This window comes from Amblyomma americanum, chromosome 1 (assembly GCF_052857255.1).
Source record: "Amblyomma americanum isolate KBUSLIRL-KWMA chromosome 1, ASM5285725v1, whole genome shotgun sequence".
In the NCBI taxonomy this organism is placed as follows: Eukaryota; Metazoa; Arthropoda; class Arachnida; order Ixodida; family Ixodidae; genus Amblyomma; species Amblyomma americanum.
Genome location: NC_135497.1, coordinates 326006490 through 326027186, shown reverse-complemented (window position 1 = coordinate 326027186; position 20697 = coordinate 326006490). Strand labels below are relative to the sequence as shown.

Here is a 20697-nt window from a genome sequence, read left to right as displayed (position 1 = left end):
AACCTGACTGATATCTTCGGGATCTGTCCGGCTTCCCCTCCACCCAGCAGGCCGGAGCCACTCCAAACATGGGAGGACTGGGAGACCTCACTACGCTTCACAGATCAGGCACGACAGAAGATCGTCGCCACCTGTGCGGCCAGCGTCATGGACCTTTTAGCCTGAACGGTTGAGTGCGGTGTGGTCGTGCGGGGACCCAGGGGTCCCGGGAGGCCCGAATTCCTCTGCACAATAAAGTCTTTCTCTCTCTCACTCTCAAGCCGTTGATTGCGTTTAAAATTTTGTGCCTGCACCCCTTTAAGGACTATAGACACCAAATTTTTTCTTGCGTGTTTTCTTCTTTCAAACGATATCGTAGACATTCGTATACATGAAGCACCCTGTGGTATTTGTGTACGACCGCTAAATAGTTTACAATTGAATTTCTTCTTCACGCTGTTTCGGTTTCGTCGACCGAAGGACGACTGTGACGTCAAGTTGATGTTTTGGCCACGTGATCAACTGGAAAAACTTTAATATAATCACTAACAGGCTTGTCATTCCATGCCTTGGAAGATGCTGGATTAAATGTCATGGTGAATTAAATCTACATATCAGCGATTATATTACAGTTTTTCTAGTAGATCACGCGAACAAACCGTCAACTTGACGTCACAGTCGTCATTCAGTCAATGAAACCGAAACAGCACGAGAGAAGAAATTCAATCAAATTATTTAGCGCTTGTAGGAAAATACCACACGGTAATTCATGTATTCTAATGTCTAACGCATCGTTTGACAGAAGAAAACATGCAATAAAATTACACTAACTGCCCACTGAAAGAGAAGACACTTTCGCAAGGCAGCAAAGCTACCTAAGGTACAAGATGGTAGGTTCCAAAATTATTTACCTGGATGAGATATGTGCAACGGCAGCAAGCGCAGTGTTGGTGGAAGGACAGAACGGCGAGCGTGTGCTGCTTGTGCCAAGATCAGGACAACCATGGCCTGGAGCAGGCTGCCAGGGAAGGGCCACCGCATCAATGTGATGCACATCAGCAGTGAGAAAGGCCCATCAACGGCTGCCTGTATGTTTCCTGCAGAAAAAACGAAAAGGGTGAAGACTGCTATGAAGATACGGGTGGCAATCATTTTGAGATGTTTGCACTCATGTGCTCCAGAGGCAGACAAGAGAAACATCGTAGCAAAACACAAGCAGTTGTGCCATTCACATCTGGACGAAGCAATGCCGACAACAGTTTTACACAAAGAAGCAGTTCAGCAGTAGCTGACAGAGAGAACACTAATGGAACGCTATGATGCCAACAATGTGGCTCCCATAAATCATGAAGCTGCCCAAACTGTGTGTTGTCAAATACCATGTAGGTGTCGCTGTGGCGAGGGCTGGCAACGTCAAGCTCTGGCTCCCACCTAGGCTTTAACCTATGGAGTTTCTCTGGGTACAAGTTAATAATGATACCAAGAATGAGCATAAAGATTTATGGCTTCCTTTGGTTGAAGCTCTGGTCATAAACAAGACACCAACGGTTTCAGCAGAAAAGTGGAGCAATTGTGCACACCACGCCATGAATAATGATGAAAAATTCAGAGCAAACTCTGCCAGCGGCCCTCATATTCATTAACACATACGAGTTTCACAAAACATAACTATGTAGCACATCGGCTCTGGGATGCATCACAATAGTAAACCAGCGCTAACATCTCTTGCACTGCAAATTAAGATTTTACATCACCAAGTTATCAGGCTTCCAAACTTTGGAAGTGATATGCCAGGTTTAACTTCCTGAAGGAACACATGGGCTATGAAGAACACCACAGTGGACGGCTCCGGATTAATTTAGACCGTATGGGGTTCTTCAACGTGCATTGACGTCGCACAGCACACCGTTGTTTTTATGTTTTGCCACCGTCGAAATACTGCCACTGCAGCAGGATCGGGCTCAAACCCGCGACCCTGAGATCAGCAGCCGAACGCCAAAGCCACTAAATCATATGGCGGGTGCTTCCAAATTTTCATCTAGCTGCTTTTTCTATGGACTGCTTTCCTGTCTCACTAAAGAATACAATACTTGCTTTAACTATTCGCTTAGTAATTCTTTAGGCATGCTGTTTTGTCTTCGCTGAGAACGAATAAACAACTGAGACTCCTCAACCTTCACGCTGTCAGCAGGCAAAGGACACCTGCAGCTGCATTCCTTTAATACAAGCACATGCATCAGTTTTTGTGCTTATACGCAGGTTGGAGTGGAACGTCAATTCTTATAAATGTCCGACATGAGTATGACGACATCCATACAGACACAAGGCAGCAACGGGAAACTGCAATACGGGCACTGCCTTTGATAAAAACAACTTACTTGTGTGGTGCATTCTTTTCAGCCATCTCCTGCTTCTCGATACAGCTAACTCATTGTTAGAAGCATACAGTAGCAGTGAGCCACTCACAACTTGCCTCCGCGTCCCCCGGCTCTGCTTCTTCCATCGGCCCTTTTTCCTTTAAAAGCGCTTACATCGAAAGGTGGGCGACCTGTCACATTTGCAAACAGCGCGCCTGTTTTGCACCTTGCTAGCCATGACGAAGCAAGTACGCATCGAAATGTTCACTGAATGTGGGGGAAGATAGAAATACAAGAAAAGCATTTAACGCTCTAGCGCACAAATTCAATACGACGCAAATTTTTATTTTTCTCGTCGAGCAGCCACGATCTACCACTGACGCTGATACTGTAGAAGCTTGGGCAAGTTGGTGTGACATGGTTTTTTCAGCAGCGCAGGGGACAAAGGACGGGACAAGTGCACAGACACGGCGCTGAACTTACATCCGGTTTATTGAGGTGGTTTTCACTACTTAAATACAGTGGCAACCAATCTCAAATGAAAAGACAGATACACAAAACAGATTGACGAAAATGACAATTCCTGAGCACAGGTCTACAGTGGCACAAGACCAGCTGCGCACGTTTTTCTATTCTCATCAAGGAAACGTAGTTCTTTATCAGACAGCTATTAAGGCAACGCTTACACATTCAACTTTGAATTTATGGATTTCATGAGCTTCAATGATTTCACGAGTGATTTTTGTTCTATTATCTGACAGCACTCGACACTGAGTGAAAACAGGATAACACAGCGGTTTTTTGTTCTTTTTTCTTTCCTGTGTGCAGTTTCTGCAATGAATGCCAAGGTGACGGGAAGCGGTGCCGCTCACGTTGTTGTTGTGTTCCCGCAGCCGGTCGTTGAGGCAACGACCAGTTTGCCCCGTGTAGTGCTTCCCACACGTAAGCGGAAACCTGTACACAACATTGCTGCTACATGGTACAAAACCTTTTTGGTGTTTCTTATCGCAGCCAACTATCCTTTCATTGCTGCTGTTTACAATATGGCAGAGTTTGGAAAGCTTATCGGGCGCGGAAAAAAACAACGTTTACAACGGCACGCGCTCCCACCCTTTTCAGATTATGTGAAATGCGGTGTAGATAAGGAATAACCACATACTTTCTTTTTTCTTCCTTGGGCCTTTCAGTGGAATCTCTGCGGCCTGAATTAATGATTTCTCTTAGCAGGCTCTGTGATATTGCAATCAGAAGGTCGGAAGGCTATCCTGCTGCGTGTAAGCGTACCACCTGATTTTGATAGCTGTCTTGCATCGCATGATGGCATGATTTTTCTAGGGCATTTCTTAAACGCAACTTTGCGATGCCGCGCTTTACAAGCTTAGAATGTGCAGAAGCGAAAGGCGTGAGGGGCTTCTGGCATCGTGGCTCGTAACGCCAGCACACATGGCTATTCTTGAGGAACATGGCAAGATCTAAAAAACGTAACTTTCCTTCAGAAGGCGTTTCATGCGTCAAAACAAGAGGGTCAAGACAGGTGTGAAAAATTGATAAAACTATCGAGACCGATGCCCCTGCGTCAGTAACTGCACATGTCATCAAAACTAAAAAATCATCTACAAACCTAAAAACACGAGGCACGCTTTCGTCGAGTTGACTATCAAGGAGCTTGTCATGGTGCGCGAGATAAATGTCGCCCAGTATCGGAGCTATGCATGAACCAATGCCGACGCCATTGCTCTGGAGGTAAACAGATTCATTCCAGGTGGAAAATGTCGAGTTAAAGCAAAAAGTAAGGAGTTCCAAGAAGTTGCTATTGCTGATGCCTGCAGAATTCTGGAAAGCTACCACACCAAAGGAATCAATTGCATTCTTCAACGCTTGCCAGCAGTTTCTTTTGCGGAAGGGAATAATATAAATCTTTTATATCGATAGAGCAGGCCGAAAAGCCTTTCCCTGGGTTTTGTTGCAAGAAAGCGATTACTTGGTTAGAACTCTTCACCTGAAAAGGGTCGTCAATGGTTAAGAGGTTCAGCTTGTCTTGCAAAAAATAACGCGACAGACTTTTGCCATGTGCCATCCTCGGAGACTATTGCTCGATGTGGGCAGTCCAGCTTGTGAGTTTTGGCTGTGAAGAATATCTTTAAGCAGGACCCCTTGCTTTTCTCTATACACTAGGCTAGGGATTCCAAATTCATTTGTGCACACATTTTCCGTGCTCGGGCTTTCACTTTACTTAGAGCGACATCGCTTCTCTGCCGGAAAGTTGAACTGATAGCATTTTCTGCCTTCGATAAGTAGAGTGCTTTTGGCATCACAGCAAAACCTCCCTCTTTATCAGCCTGTAATAGGGTCATCGAGTTGTTCTTTAAAAACGAAACGGTGAATTTGATTGGAATTCTACACCTGGTAGGTTTACACTTTGCCAAAATGTCCACTCCATCTGAAACACATCGGTCCACTTCAGGAGCCACTGCTAGGCTGGAAACTTGTCTCACCATCGCAAGAAGTTCCGATGCCGATTGCCTGGGTTCCACGGCGAACTTTGGTCCTCGTCTAAGGACGCCTTGTACTTGTTCCGGCAAGGACACTACACCATAGGTGTGGACCGGACTGTGCATCTTCTTAGTGATGGCTCGAAGCTGCGGCAGCGCGCACTGCCATAAGAATTCCGTAGTCCTGTCTGCCGTCTGAGGTCCACCGCCGCCATTCAAGTGCACCATGAGCTGAAGATGTGCCGCTGTGTGCTCTCAGGAAGAGCCATTCTCTGTAGAGGCAAAATCACTCGTGAAATCATTGAAGCTCATGAAATCCATAAATTCAAAGATGAATGCGTAAGCGTTGCCTCAATAGCTCTGTCTGATAAAGTACTACGTTTCCTTGATGAGTATAGAAAAACGTGCGCAGCTGGTCTTGTGCCACTGTAGACCTGTGCTCAGGAATTGTCATTTTCGTCAATCTGTTTTGTGTATCTGTCTTTTCATTTGAGATTGGTTGCCACTGTATTTAAGTAGTGAAAATCACCTCAATAAACCTGTTGTAAGTTCAGCGCCGTGTCTGTGCACTTGTCACGTCCTTTGTCCCCTGCGCTGCTGAAAAAACCGCTGACGAGCGAAGGCACGGAGGGGACACAAGGACATGTTCCTGGAAAATTTTAAAAGTTTTCGAGCAGCCAGCTACGCAGAAGTACGACCCTTTACGTCACTGAAGACTTACATTTAAATATATTCGCGACTAATCAATACTCCACACTATGTAATATCAAAACACAAGCTTATCACAACAGCACGCTGAAACGGACAGGGAGAGCAGCAGACACGACCCGCTCACGCTTCGCGGCCTGGCCAACAGGCGGCGCAGCCAATGCAATGAGCATGGGCTATAGTTTTCATGCGTCTGTGTCAAAGTAGGTGCTATGTAAAATGCGTTTGATCTTTCATCATAGATCCCAGCATGGTGACAATCTTCCTTGTTGAACATGTCTGCTGTACACCTAAGGGACTTGACTAAGAAGCAAACAAGTGGAGTTTTTTTTCTCGTAATGCAATGAGAAACAATCTTTAATTGCTACAGTTCTGGCAAGATAGAGACTTGGGACATACTGTGAATAAAACATGTGCATTTGTCAGCAAAATGCTTGGTGTTAGTGCATGGACAGCGTTTAATGGAAAGAAGGAGAGGTAAGAGTAAGCAGGTGGAAGTGGTCGACACCCAGCACAGAATGGCCAGGAAGTGGAGATTAGCGGCGCCGCACCCTGTATGACAACTTCCCAAAGCTGGCATTGAGGTCATGGATGCACAACTTTTCCCAGCACTATGTTAGATGGTAACTGCATGGCATATGCTTTAAAGGGGTCCAGACACAAAGTTTTTCGGTGTCAGTTTATTTGCCTTCAAAGAGGCCTACGGGCCTAGCAATCATGAAAATAAGAGCAAAACACCAGTGCACAGTGTGAATAATTAATTACAAGCCATTTTGTACACAAAGCCTTTGGTCTCAGTTAGCGCCAGCGCTGAAGTGAACAACACCTGAGTTCAGCGACGTCACAATAATTAAAGCAAGTGCACAATGACATCACTCGATGTGGGTGGAAACAGTTTCGTTTATGGGGGTTAAACGTCCGAAAGCGACTCAGGCTATGAGGGACGTTGTAGTGAAGGGCTCCGCAAAATTTCCACCACCTGGGGTTCTTTAATGTGCACTGACGTCGAATGGTACACGGGCCTCTAGTATTTCACCTCCATCGAAATTCGACCACCGCGACCGGGATCGAACTCGCGTCTTTCAGGTCAGCAGTGAAGCGCCATAACCACTGAGCAGCGGAGGCAGCCCAATGTAGGTGGAAATGGCGAGAGGCTCATCGGACAGCATTAAAAACAGCAATAACTTATGTTCCCCTCAAAGAATGTGCCAGACACTTGCAAGATGGCAACTTCTTACGCCCATGAAAGAAATCGTACGGTAACTAACCCCTCTCTCCTCTCCCACTACCGACCCATACCACCTTCCTGCCCTGTGTGCAATGCTCAAAAGGCAAACCTGACTGATATCTTCGGGATCTGTCCGGCTTCCCCTCCACCCAGCAGGCCGGAGCCACTCCAAACATGGGAGGACTGGGAGACCTCACTACGCTCCACAGATCAGGCACGACAGAAGATCGTCGCCACCTGTGCGGCCAGCGTCATGGACCTTTTAGCCTGAACGGTTGAGTGCGGTGTGGTCGTGCGGGGACCCAGGGGTCCCGGGAGGCCCGAATTCCTCTGCACAATAAAGTCTTTCTCTCTCTCACTCTCATGCCGTTCATTGCGTTTAAAATTTTGTGCCTGCACCCCTTTAAGGACTATAGACACCAAATTTTTTCTTGCGTGTTTTCTTCTTTCAAACGATATCGTAGACATTCGTATACATGAAGCACCCTGTGGTATTTGTGTACGACCGCTAAATAGTTTACAATTGAATTTCTTCTTCACGCTGTTTCGGTTTCGTCGACCGAAGGACGACTGTGACGTCAAGTTGATGTTTTGGCCACGTGATCAACTGGAAAAACTTTAATATAATCACTAACAGGCTTGTCATTCCATGCCTTGGAAGATGCTGGATTAAATGTCATGGTGAATTAAATCTACATATCAGCGATTATATTGCAGTTTTTCTAGTAGATCACGCGAACAAACCGTCAACTTGACGTCACAGTCGTCATTCAGTCAATGAAACCGAAACAGCACGAGAGAAGAAATTCAATCAAATTATTTAGCGCTTGTAGGAAAATACCACACGGTAATTCATGTATTCTAATGTCTAACGCATCGTTTGACAGAAGAAAACATGCAAAAAAATTACACTAGCTGCCCACTGAAAGAGAAGACACTTTCGCAAGGCAGCAAAGCTACCTAAGGTACAAGATGGTAGGTTCCAAAATTATTTACCTGGATGAGATATGTGCAACGGCAGCAAGCGCAGTGTTGGTGGAAGGACAGAACGGCGAGCGTGTGCTGCTTGTGCCAAGATCAGGACAACCATGGCCTGGAGCAGGCTGCCAGGGAAGGGCCACCGCATCATTGTGATGCACATCAGCAGTGAGAAAGGCCCATCAACGGCCGCCTGTATGTTTCCTGCAGAAAAAACGAAAAGGGTGAAGACTGCTATGAAGATACGGGTGGCAATCATTTTGAGATGTTTGCACTCATGTGCTCCAGAGGCAGACAAGAGAAACATCGTAGCAAAACACAAGCAGTTGTGCCATTCACATCTGGACGAAGCAATGCCGACAACAGTTTTACACAAAGAAGCAGTTCAGCAGTAGCTGACAGAGAGAACACTAATGGAACGCTATGATGCCAACAATGTGGCTCCCATAAATCATGAAGCTGCCCAAACTGTGTGTTGTCAAATACCATGTAGGTGTCGCTGTGGCGAGGGCTGGCAACGTCAAGCTCTGGCTCCCACCTAGGCTTTAACCTACGGAGTTTCTCTGGATACAAGTTAATAATGATACCAAGAATGAGCATAAAGATTTATGGCTTCCTTTGGTTGAAGCTCTGGTCATAAACAAGACACCAACGGTTTCAGCAGAAAAGTGGAGCAATTGTGCACACCACGCCATGAATAATGATGAAAAATTCAGAGCAAACTCTGCCAGCGGCCCTCATATTCATTAACACATACGAGTTTCACAAAACATAACTATGTAGCACATCGGCTCTGGGGTGCATCACAATAGTAAACCAGCGCTAACATCTCTTGCACTGCAAATTAAGACTTTACATCACCAAGTTATCAGGCTTCCAAACTTTGGAAGTGATATGCCAGGTTTAACTTCCTGAAGGAACACATGGGCTATGAAGAACACCACAGTGGACGGCTCTGGATTAATTTATACCGTATGGGGTTCTTCAACGTGCATTGACGTCGCACAGCACACCGTTGTTTTTATGTTTTGCCACCGTCGAAATACTGCCACTGCAGCAGGATCGGGCTCAAACCCGCGACCCTGAGATCAGCAGCCGAACGCCAAAGCCACTAAATCATATGGCGGGTGCTTCCAAATTTTCATCTAGCTGCTTTTTCTATGGACTGCTTTCCTGTCTCACTAAAGAATACAACACTTGCTTTAACTATTCGCTTAGTAATTCTTTAGGCATGCTGTTTTGTCTTCGCTGAGAACGAATAAACAACTGAGGCTCCTCAACCTTCACGCTGTCAGCAGGCAAAGGACACCTGCAGCTGCATTCCTTTAATACAAGCACATGCATCAGTTTTTGTGCTTATACGCAGGTTGGAGTGGAACGTCAATTCTTATAAATGTCCGACATGAGTATGACGACATCCATACAGACACAAGGCAGCAACGGGAAACTGCAATACGGGCACTGCCTTTGATAAAAACAACTTACTTGTGTGGTGCATTCTTTTCAGCCATCTCCTGCTTCTCGATACAGCTAACTCATTGTTAGAAGCATACAGTAGCAGTGAGCCACTCACAACTTGCCTCCGCGTCCCCCGGCTCTGCTTCTTGCATCGACCCTTTTTCCTTTAAAAGCGCTTACATCGAAAGGTGGGCGACCTGTCACATTTGCAAACAGCGCGCCTGTTTTGCACCTTGCTAGCCATGACGAAGCAAGTACGCATCGAAATGTTCACTGAATGTGGGGGAAGATAGAAATACAAGAAAAGCATTTAACGCTCTAGCGCACAAATTCAATACGACGCAAATTTTTATTTTTCTCGTCGAGCAGCCACGATGTACCATTGACGCTGATACTGTAGAAGCTTGGGCAAGTTGGTGTGACATGGTTTTTTCAGCAGCGCGGGGGACAAAGGACGGGACAAGTGCACAGACACGGCGCTGAACTTACATCCGGTTTATTCAGGTGATTTTCACTACTTAAGTACAGTGGCAACCAATCTCAAATGAAAAGACAGATACACAAAACAGATGACGAAAATGACAATTCCTGAGCACAGGACTACAGTGGCACAAGACCAGCTGCGCACGTTTTTTTATTCTCATCAAGGAAACGTAGTTCTTTATCAGACAGCTATTAAGGCAACGCTTACACATTCATCTTTGAATTTATGGATTTCATGAGCTTCAATGATTTCACGAGTGATTTTTGTTCTATTATCTGACAGCACTCGACACTGAGTGAAAACAGGATAACACGGCGGTTTTTTGTTCTTTTTTCTTTCCTGTGTGCAGTTTCTGCAATGAATGCCAAGGTGACGGGAAGCGGTGCCGCTCACGTTGTTGTTGTGTTCCCGAACCCGGTCGTTGAGGCAACGACCAGTTTGCCCCGTGTAGTGCTTGCCACACGTAAGCGGAAACCTGTACACAACATTGCTGCTACATGGTACAAAACCTTTTTGGTGTTTCTTATCGCAGCCAACTATCCTTTCATTGCTGCTGTTTACAATATGGCAGAGTTTGGAAAGCTTATCGGGCGCGGAAAAAAACAACGTTTACAACGGCACGCGCTCCCACCCTTTTCAGATTATGTGAAATGCGGTGTAGATAAGGAATAACCACATACTTTCTTTTTTCTTCCTTGGGCCTTTCAGTGGAATCTCTGCGGCCTGAATTAATGATTTCTCTTAGCAGGATCTGTGATATTGCAATCAGAAGGTCGGAAGGGTATCCTGCTGCGTGTAAGCGTACCACCTGATTTTGATAGCTGTCTTGCATCGCATGATGGCATGATTTTTCTAGGGCATTTCTTAAACGCAACTTTGCGATGCCGCGCTTTACAAGCTTAGAATGTGCAGAAGCGAAAGGCGTGAGGGGCTTCTGGCATCGTGGCTCGTAACGCCAGCACACATGGCTATTCTTGAGGAACATGGCAAGATCTAAAAAACGTAACTTTCCTTCAGAAGGCGTTTCATGCGTCAAAACAAGAGGGTCAAGACAGGTGTGAAAAATTGATAAAACTTTCGAGACCGAGGCCCCTGCGTCAGTAACTGCACATGTCATCAAAACTAAAAAATCATCTACAAACCTAAAAACACGAGGCACGCTTTCGTCGAGTTGACTATCAAGGAGCTTGTCATGGTGCGCGAGATAAATGTCGCCCAGTATCGGAGCTATGCATGAACCAATGCCGACGCCATTGCTCTGGAGGTAAACAGATTCATTCCAGGTGGAAAATGTCGAGTTAAAGCAAAAAGTAAGGAGTTCCAAGAAGTTGCTATTGCTGATGCCTGCAGAATTCTGGAAAGCTACCACACCAAAGGAATCAATTGCATTCTTCAACGCTTGCCAGCAGTTTCTTTTGCGGAAGGGAATAATATAAATCTTTTATATCGATAGAGCAGGCCGAAAAGCCTTTCCCTGGGTTTTGTTGCAAGAAAGCGATTACTTGGTTAGAACTCTTCACCTGAAAAGGGTCGTCAATGGTTAAGAGGTTCAGCTTGTCTTGCAAAAAATAACGCGACAGACTTTTGCCATGTGCCATCCTCGGAGACTATTGCTCGAAGTGGGCAGTCCAGGTTGTGAGTTTTGGCTGTGAAGAATATCTTTAAGCAGGACCCCTTGCTTTTCTCTATACACTTGGCTAGGGATTACAAATTCATTTGTGCACACATTTTCCGTGCTCGGGCTTTCACTTTACTTAGAGCGACATCGCTTCTCTGCCGGAAAGTCGAACTGATAGCATTTTCTGCCTTCGATAAGTAGAGCGCTTTTGGCATCACAGCAAAACCTCCCTCTTTATCAGCCTGTAATAGGGTCAGCGAGTTGTTCTTTAAAAACGAAACGGTGAATTTGATTGGAATTCTACACCTGGTAGGTTTACACTTTGCCAAAATGTCCACTCCATCTGAAACACATCGGTCCACTTCAGGAGCCGCTGCTAGGCTGCAAACTTGTCTCACCATCGCAAGAAGTTCCGGTGCCGATCGCCTGGATTCCACGGCGAACTTTGGTCCTCGTCTAAGGACGTCTTGTACTTGTTCCGGCAAGGACACTTCACCATAGGTGTGGACCGGACTGTGCATCTTCTTAGTGATGGCTCGAAGCTGCGGCAGCGCGCACTGCCATAAGAATTCCGTAGTCCTGTCTGCCGTCTGAGGTCCACCGCCGCCATTCAAGTGCACCATGAGCTGAAGATGTGCCGCTGTGTGCTCTCAGGAAGAGCCATTCTCTGTAGAGGCAAAATCACTCGTGAAATCATTGAAGCTCATGAAATCCATAAATTCAAAGATGAATGCGTAAGCGTTGCCTCAATAGCTCTGTCTGATAAAGTACTACGTTTCCTTGATGAGAATAGAAAAACGTGCGCAGCTGGTCTTGTGCCACTGTAGACCTGTGCTCAGGAATTGTCATTTTCGTCAATCTGTTTTGTGTATCTGTCTTTTCATTTGAGATTGGTTGCCACTGTATTTAAGTAGTGAAAATCACCTCAATAAACCTGTTGTAAGTTCAGCGCCGTGTCTGTGCACTTGTCACGTCCTTTGTCCCCTGCGCTGCTGAAAAAACCGCTGACGAGCGAAGGCACGGAGGGGACCTAAGGACATGTTTCTGGAAAATTTTAAAAGTTTTCGAGCAGCCAGCTACTCAGAAGTACGACCCTTTACGTCACTGAAGACTTACATTTAAATATATTCGCGACTAACCAATACTCCACACTATGTAATATCAAAACACAAGCTTATCACAACAGCGCGCTGAAACGGACAGGGAGAGCAGCAGACACGACCCGCTCACGCTTCGCGGCCTGGCCAACAGGCGGCGCAGCCAATGCAATGAGCATGGGCTATAGTTTTCATGCGTCTGCGTCAAAGTAGGTGCTATGTAAAATGCGTTTGATCTTTCATCATAGATACCAGCATGGTGACAATCTTCCTTGTTGAACATGTCTGCTGTACACCTAAGGGACTTGACTAAGAAGCAAACAAGTGGAGTTTTTTTTCTCGTAATGCAATGACAAACAATCTTTAATTGCTACAGTTCTGGCAAGATAGAGACTTGGGACATACTGTGAATAAAACATGTGCATTTGTCAGCAAAATGCTTGGTGTTAGTGCATGGACAGCATTTAATGGAAAGAAGGAGAGGCAAGAGTAAGCAGGTGGAAGTGGTCGACACCCAGCACAGAATGGCCAGGAAGTGGAGATTAGCGGCGTAGCACCCTGTATGACAACTTCCCAAAGCTGGCATTGAGGTCATGGATGCACAACTTTTCCCAGCACTATGTTAGATGGTAACTGCATGGCATATGCTTTAAAGGGGTCCAGACACAAAGTTTTTCGGTGTCAGTTTATTTGCCTTCAAAGAGGCCTACGGGCCTAGCAATCATGAAAATAAGAGCAAAACACCAGTGCACAGTGTGAATAATTAATTACAAGCCATTTTGTACACAAAGCCTTTGGTCTCAGTTAGCGCCAGCGCTGAAGTGAACAACACCTGAGTTCAGCGACGTCACAATAATTAAAGCAAGTGCACAATGACATCACTCGATGTGGGTGGAAATAGTTTCGTTTATGGGGGTTAAACGTCCGAAAGCGACTCAGGCTATGAGGGACGTTGTAGTGAAGGGCTCCGCAAAATTTCCACCACCTGGGGTTCTTTAATGTGCACTGACGTCGAATGGTACACGGGCCTCTAGAATTTCACCTCCATCGAAATTCGACCACCGCGACCGGGATCGAACTCGCGTCTTTCAGGTCAGCAGTGAAGCGCCATAACCACTGAGCCGCGGAGGCAGCCCAATGTAGGTGGAAATGGCGAGGGGCTCATCGGACAGCATTAAAAACAGCAATAACTTATGTTCCCCTCAAAGAATGTGCCAGACACTTGCAAGATGGCAACTTCTTACGCCCATGAAAGAAATCGTACGGTAAATAACCCCTCTCTCCTCTCCCACTACCGACCCATACCACCTTCCTGCCCTGTGTGCAATGCTCAAAAGGCAAACCTGACTGATATCTTCGGGATCTGTCCGGCTTCCCCTCCACCCAGCAGGCCGGAGCCACTCCAAACATGGGAGGACTGGGAGACCTCACTACGCTCCACAGATCAGGCACGACAGAAGATCGTCGCCACCTGTGCGGCCAGCGTCATGGACCTTTTAGCCTGAACGTTTGAGTGCGGTGTGGTCGTACGGGGACCCAGGGGTCCTGGGAGGCCCGAATTCCTCTGCACAATAAAGTCTTTCTCTCTCTCACTCTCATGCCGTTCATTGCGTTTAAAATTTTGTGCCTGCACCCCTTTAAGGACTATAGACACCAAATTTTTTCTTGCGTGTTTTCTTCTTTCAAACGATATCGTAGACATTCGTATACATGAAGCACCCTGTGGTATTTGTGTACGACTGCTAAATAGTTTACAATTGAATTTCTTCTTCACGCTGTTTCGGTTTCGTCGACCGAAGGACGACTGTGACGTCAAGTTGATGTTTTGGCCACGTCATCAACTGGAAAAACTTTTAATATAATCACTAACAGGCTTGTCATTCCATGCCTTGGAAGATGCTGGATTAAATGTCATGGTGAATTAAATCTACATATCAGCGATTATATTGCAGTTTTTCTAGTAGATCACGCGAACAAACCGTCAACTTGACGTCACAGTCGTCATTCAGTCAATGAAACCGAAACAGCACGAGAGAAGAAATTCAATCAAATTATTTAGCGCTTGTAGGAAAATACCACACGGTAGTTCATGTATTCTAATGTCTAACGCATCGTTTGACAGAAGAAAACATGCAAAAAAATTACACTAGCTGCCCACTGAAAGAGAAGACACTTTCGCAAGGCAGCAAAGCTACATAAGGTACAAGATGGTAGGTTCCAAAATTATTTACCTGGATGAGATATGTGCAACGGCAGCAAGCGCAGTGTTGGTGGAAGGACAGAACGGCGAGCGTGTGCTGCTTGTGCCAAGATCAGGACAACCATGGCCTGGAGCAGGCTGCCAGGGAAGGGCCACCGCATCATTGTGATGCACATCAGCAGTGAGAAAGGCCCATCAACGGCCGCCTGTATGTTTCCTGCAGAAAAAACGAAAAGGGTGAAGACTGCTATGAAGATACGGGTGGCAATCATTTTGAGATGTTTGCACTCATGTGCTCCAGAGGCAGACAAGAGAAACATCGTAGCAAAACACAAGCAGTTGTGCCATTCACATCTGGACGAAGCAATGCCGACAACAGTTTTACACAAAAGAAGCAGTTCAGCAGTAGCTGACAGAGAGAACACTAATGGAACGCTATGATGCCAACAATGTGGCTCCCATAAATCATGAAGCTGCCCAAACTGTGTGTTGTCAAATACCATGTAGGTGTCGCTGTGGCGAGGGCTGGCAACGTCAAGCTCTGGCTCCCACCTAGGCTTTAACCTATGGAGTTTCTCTGGGTACAAGTTAATAATGATACCAAGAATGAGCATAAAGATTTATGGCTTCCTTTGGTTGAAGCTCTGGTCATAAACAAGACACCAACGGTTTCAGCAGAAAAGTGGAGCAATTGTGCACACCACGCCATGAATAATGATGAAAAATTCAGAGCAAACTCTGCCAGCGGCCCTCATATTCATTAACACATACGAGTTTCACAAAACATAACTATGTAGCACATCGGCTCTGGGGTGCATCACAATAGTAAACCAGCGCTAACATCTCTTGCACTGCAAATTAAGACTTTACATCACCAAGTTATCAGGCTTCCAAACGTTGGAAGTGATATGCCAGGTTTAACTTCCTGAAGGAACACATGGGCTATGAAGAACACCACAGTGGACGGCTCTGGATTAATTTATACCGTATGGGGTTCTTCAACGTGCATTGACGTCGCACAGCACACCGTTGTTTTTATGTTTTGCCACCGTCGAAATACTGCCACTGCAGCAGGATCGGGCTCAAACCCGCGACCCTGAGATCAGCAGCCGAACGCCAAAGCCACTAAATCATATGGCGGGTGCTTCCAAATTTTCATCTAGCTGCTTTTTCTATGGACTGCTTTCCTGTCTCACTAAAGAATACAATACTTGCTTTAACTATTCGCTTAGTAATTCTTTAGGCATGCTGTTTTGTCTTCGCTGAGAACGAATAAACAACTGAGGCTCCTCAACCTTCACGCTGTCAGCAGGCAAAGGACACCTGCAGCTGCATTCATTAATACAAGCACATGCATCAGTTTTTGTGCTTATACGCAGGTTGGAGTGGAACGTCAATTCTTATAAATGTCCGACATGAGTATGACGACATCCATACAGACACAAGGCAGCAACGGGAAACTGCAATACGGGCACTGCCTTTGATAAAAACAACTTACTTGTGTGGTGCGTTCTTTTCAGCCATCTCCTGCTTCTCGATACAGCTAACTCATTGTTAGAAGCATACAGTAGCAGTGAGCCACTCACAACTTGCCTCCGCGTCCCCCGGCTCTGCTTCTTGCATCGACCCTTTTTCCTTTAAAAGCGCTTACATCGAAAGGTGGGCGACCTGTCACATTTGCAAACAGCGCGCCTGTTTTGCACCTTGCTAGCCATGACGAAGCAAGTACGCATCGAAATGTTCACTGAATGTGGGGGAAGATAGAAATACAAGAAAAGCATTTAACGCTCTAGCGCACAAATTCAATACGACGCAAATTTTTATTTTTCTCGTCGAGCAGCCACGATCTACCACTGACGCTGATACTGTAGAAGCTTGGGCAAGTTGGTGTGACATGGTTTTTTCAGCAGCGCAGGGGACAAAGGACGGGACAAGTGCACAGACACGGCGCTGAACTTACATCCGGTTTATTGAGGTGGTTTTCACTACTTAAGTACAGTGGCAACCAATCTCAAATGAAAAGACATATACACAAAACAGATTGATGAAAATGACAATTCCTGAGCACAGGTCTACAGTGGCACAAGACCAGCTGCGCACGTTTTTCTATTCTCATCAAGGAAACGTAGTTCTTTATCAGACAGAGCTAATGAGGCAACGCTTACGCATTCATCTTTGAATTTATGGATTTCATGAGCTTCAATGATTTCACGAGTGATTTTTGTTCTATTATCTGACAGCACTCGACACTGAGTGAAAACAGGATAACACGGTGGTTTTTTGTTCTTTTTTCTTTCCTCTGTGCAGTCTCTGCAATGAATGCCAAGGTGACGGGAAGCGGTGCCGCTCACGTTGTTGTTGTGTTCCCGCAGCCGGACGTTGAGGCAACGACCAGTTTGCCCCGTGTAGTGCTTGCCACATGTAAGCGGAAACCTGTACACAACATTGCTGCTACATGGTACAAAACCTTTTTGGTGTTTCTTATCGCAGCCAACTATCCTTTCATTGCTGCTGTTTACAATATGGCAGAGTTTGGAAAGCTTATCGGGCGCGGAAAAAAACAACGTTTACAACGGCACGCGCTCCCACCCTTTTCAGATTATGTGAAATGCGGTGTAGATAAGGAATAACCACATACTTTCTTTTTTCTTCCTTGGGCCTTTCAGTGGAATCTCTGCGGCCTGAATTAATGATTTCTCTTAGCAGGCTCTGTGATATTGCAATCAGAAGGTCGGAAGGGTATCCTGCTGCGTGTAAGCGTACCACCTGATTTTGATAGCTGTCTTGCATCGCATGATGGCATGATTTTTCTAGGGCATTTCTTAAACGCAACTTTGCGATGCCGCGCTTTACAAGCTTAGAATGTGCAGAAGCGAAAGGCGTGAGGGGCTTCTGGCATCGTGGCTCGTAACGCCAGCACACATGGCAATTCTTGAGGAACATGGCAAGATCTAAAAAACGTAACTTTCCTTCAGAAGGCGTTTCATGCGTCAAAACAAGAGGGTCAAGACAGGTGTGAAAAATTGATAAAACTTTCGAGACCGAGGCCCCTGCGTCAGTAACTGCACATGTCATCAAAACTAAAAAATCATCTACAAACCTAAAAACACGAGGCACGCTTTCGTCGAGTTGACTATCAAGGAGCTTGTCATGGTGCGCGAGATAAATGTCGCCCAGTATCGGAGCTATGCATGAACCAATGCCGACGCCATTGCTCTGGAGGTAAACAGATTCATTCCAGGTGGAAAATGTCGAGTTAAAGCAAAAAGTAAGGAGTTCCAAGAAGTTGCTATTGCTGATGCCTGCAGAATTCTGGAAAGCTACCACACCAAAGGAATCAATTGCATTCTTCAACGCTTGCCAGCAGTTTCTTTTGCGGAAGGGAATAATATAAATCTTTTATATCGATAGAGCAGGCCGAAAAGCCTTTCCCTGGGTTTTGTTGCAAGAAAGCGATTACTTGGTTAGAACTCTTCACCTGAAAAGGGTCGTCAATGGTTAAGAGGTTCAGCTTGTCTTGCAAAAAATAACGCGACAGACTTTTGCCATGTGCCATCCTCGGAGACTATTGCTCGAAGTGGGCAGTCCAGGTTGTGAGTTTTGGCTGTGAAGAATATCTTTAAGCAGGACCCCTTGCTTTTCTCTATACACTTGGCTAGGGATTCCAAATTCATTTGTGCACACATTTTCCGTGCTCGGGCTTTCACTTTACTTAGAGCGACATCGCTTCTCTGCCGGAAAGTCGAACTGATAGCATTTTCTGCTTTCGATAAGTAGAGCGCTTTTGGCATCACAGCAAAACCTCCCTCTTTACCAGCCTGTAATAGGGTCAGCGAGTTGTTCTTTAAAAACGAAACGGTGAATTTGATTGGAATTCTACACCTGGTAGGTCTACACTTTGCCAAAATGTACACTCCATCTGAAACACATCGGTCCACTTCAGGAGCCACTGCTAGGCTGGAAACTTGTCTCACCATCGCAAGAAGTTCCGATGCCGATCGCCTGGGTTCCACGGCGAACTTTGGTCCTCGTCTAAGGACGCCTTGTACTTGTTCCGGCAAGGACACTTCACCATAGGTGTGGACCGGACTGTGCATCTTCTTAGTGATGGCTCGAAGCTGCGGCAGCGCGCACTGCCATAAGAATTCCGTAGTCCTGTCTGCCGTCTGAGGTCCACCGCCGCCATTCAAGTGCACCATGAGCTGAAGATGTGCCGCTGTGTGCTCTCAGGAAGAGCCATTCTCTGTAGAGGCAAAATCACTCGTGAAATCATTGAAGCTCATGAAATCCATAAATTCAAAGATGAATGCGTAAGCGTTGCCTCAATAGCTCTGTCTGATAAAGTACTACGTTTCCTTGATGAGAATAGAAAAACGTGCGCAGCTGGTCTTGTGCCACTGTAGACCTGTGCTCAGGAATTGTCATTTTCGTCAATCTGTTTTGTGTATCTGTCTTTTCATTTGAGATTGGTTGCCACTGTATTTAAGTAGTGAAAATCACCTCAATAAATCTGTTGTAAGTTCAGCGCCGTGTCTGTGCACTTGTCACGTCCTTTGTCCCCTGCGCTGCTGAAAAAACCGCTGACGAGCGAAGGCACGGAGGGGACACAAGGACATGTTCCTGGAAAATTTTAAAAGTTTTCGAGCAGCCAGCTACGCAGAAGTACGACCCTTTACGTCACTGAAGACTTACATTAAAATATATTCGCGACTAATCAATACTCCACACTATGTAATATCAAAACACAAGCTTATCACAACAGCGCGCTGAAACGGACAGGGAGAGCAGCAGACACGACCCGCTCACGCTTCGCGGCCTGGCCAACAGGCGGCGCAGCCAATGCAATGAGCATGGGCTATAGTTTTCATGCGTCTGCGTCAAAGTAGGTGCTATGTAAAATGCGTTTGATCTTTCATCATAGATCCCAGCATGGTGACAATCTTCCTTGTTGAACATGTCTGCTGTACACCTAAGGGACTTGACTAAGAAGCAAACAAGTGGAGTTTTTTTTCTCGTAATGCAATGACAAACAATCTTTAATTGCTACAGTTCTGGCAAGATAGAGACTTGGGACATACTGTGAATAAAACATGTGCATTTGTCAGCAAAATGCTTGGTGTTAGTGCATGGACAGCGTTTAATGGAAAGAAGGAGAGGCAAGAGTAAGCAGGTGGAAGTGGTCGACACCCAGCACAGAATGGCCAGGAAGTGGAGATTAGCGGCGTAGCACCCTGTATGACAACTTCCCAAAGCTGGCATTGAGGTCATGGATGCACAACTTTTCCCAGCACTATGTTAGATGGTAACTGCATGGCATATGCTTTAAAGGGGTCCAGACACAAAGTTTTTCGGTGTCAGTTTATTTGCCTTCAAAGAGGCCTACGGGCCTAGCAATCATGAAAATAAGAGCAAAACACCAGTGCACAGTGTGAATAATTAATTACAAGCCATTTTGTACACAAAGCCTTTGGTCTCAGTTAGCGCCAGCGCTGAAGTGAACAACACCTGAGTTCAGCGACGTCACAATAATTAAAGCAAGTGCACAATGACATCACTCGATGTGGGTGGAAATAGTTTCGTTTATGGGGGTTAAACGTCCGAAAGCGACTCAGGCTATGAGGGACGTTGTAGTGAAGGGCTCCGCAAAATTTCCACCACCTGGGGTTCTTTAATGTGCACTGACGTCGAATGGTACACGGGCCTCTAGAATTTCACCTCCATCGAAATTCGACCACCGCGACCGGGATCGAACTCGCGTCTTTCAGGTCAGCAGTGAAGCGCCATAACCACTGAGCCGCGGAGGCAGCCCAATGTAGGTGGAAATGGCGAGGGGCTCATCGGACAGCATTAAAAACAGCAATAACTTATGTTCCCCTCAAAGAATGTGCCAGACACTTGCAAGATGGCAACTTCTTACGCCCATGAAAGAAATCGTACGGTAAATAACCCCTCTCTCCTCTCCCACTACCGACCCATACCACCTTCCTGCCCTGTGTGCAATGCTCAAAAGGCAAACCTGACTGATATCTTCGGGATCTGTCCGGCTTCCCCTCCACCCAGCAGGCCGGAGCCACTCCAAACATGGGAGGACTGGGAGA

General features: G+C 46.0%; 2 long non-coding RNA genes across 3 annotated transcripts in view; both read right to left on the bottom strand.

Annotated features, from left to right (window-relative positions):
• LOC144115458 (uncharacterized) overlaps positions 1–18839 on the bottom strand; it is a 58439-nt gene extending 39600 nt beyond the window's left edge. Inside the window, exons 1-2 of one of the 2 annotated variants that reach the window (XR_013311397.1) lie at positions 18574–18839; positions 14635–14816 (exon numbers count right to left, since the gene is read on the bottom strand). This is a non-coding gene — a long non-coding RNA (uncharacterized LOC144115458). Of the gene's footprint in view, positions 1–14634; positions 14817–18573 lie in introns of those variants that run through there. The other variant, XR_013311396.1, reaches the window with a different exon arrangement.
• Positions 1–20697, bottom strand: part of LOC144115459 (uncharacterized) — a 116867-nt gene that overhangs the window by 46488 nt on the left and 49682 nt on the right. The gene's annotated exons all lie outside the window — the stretch shown is intronic.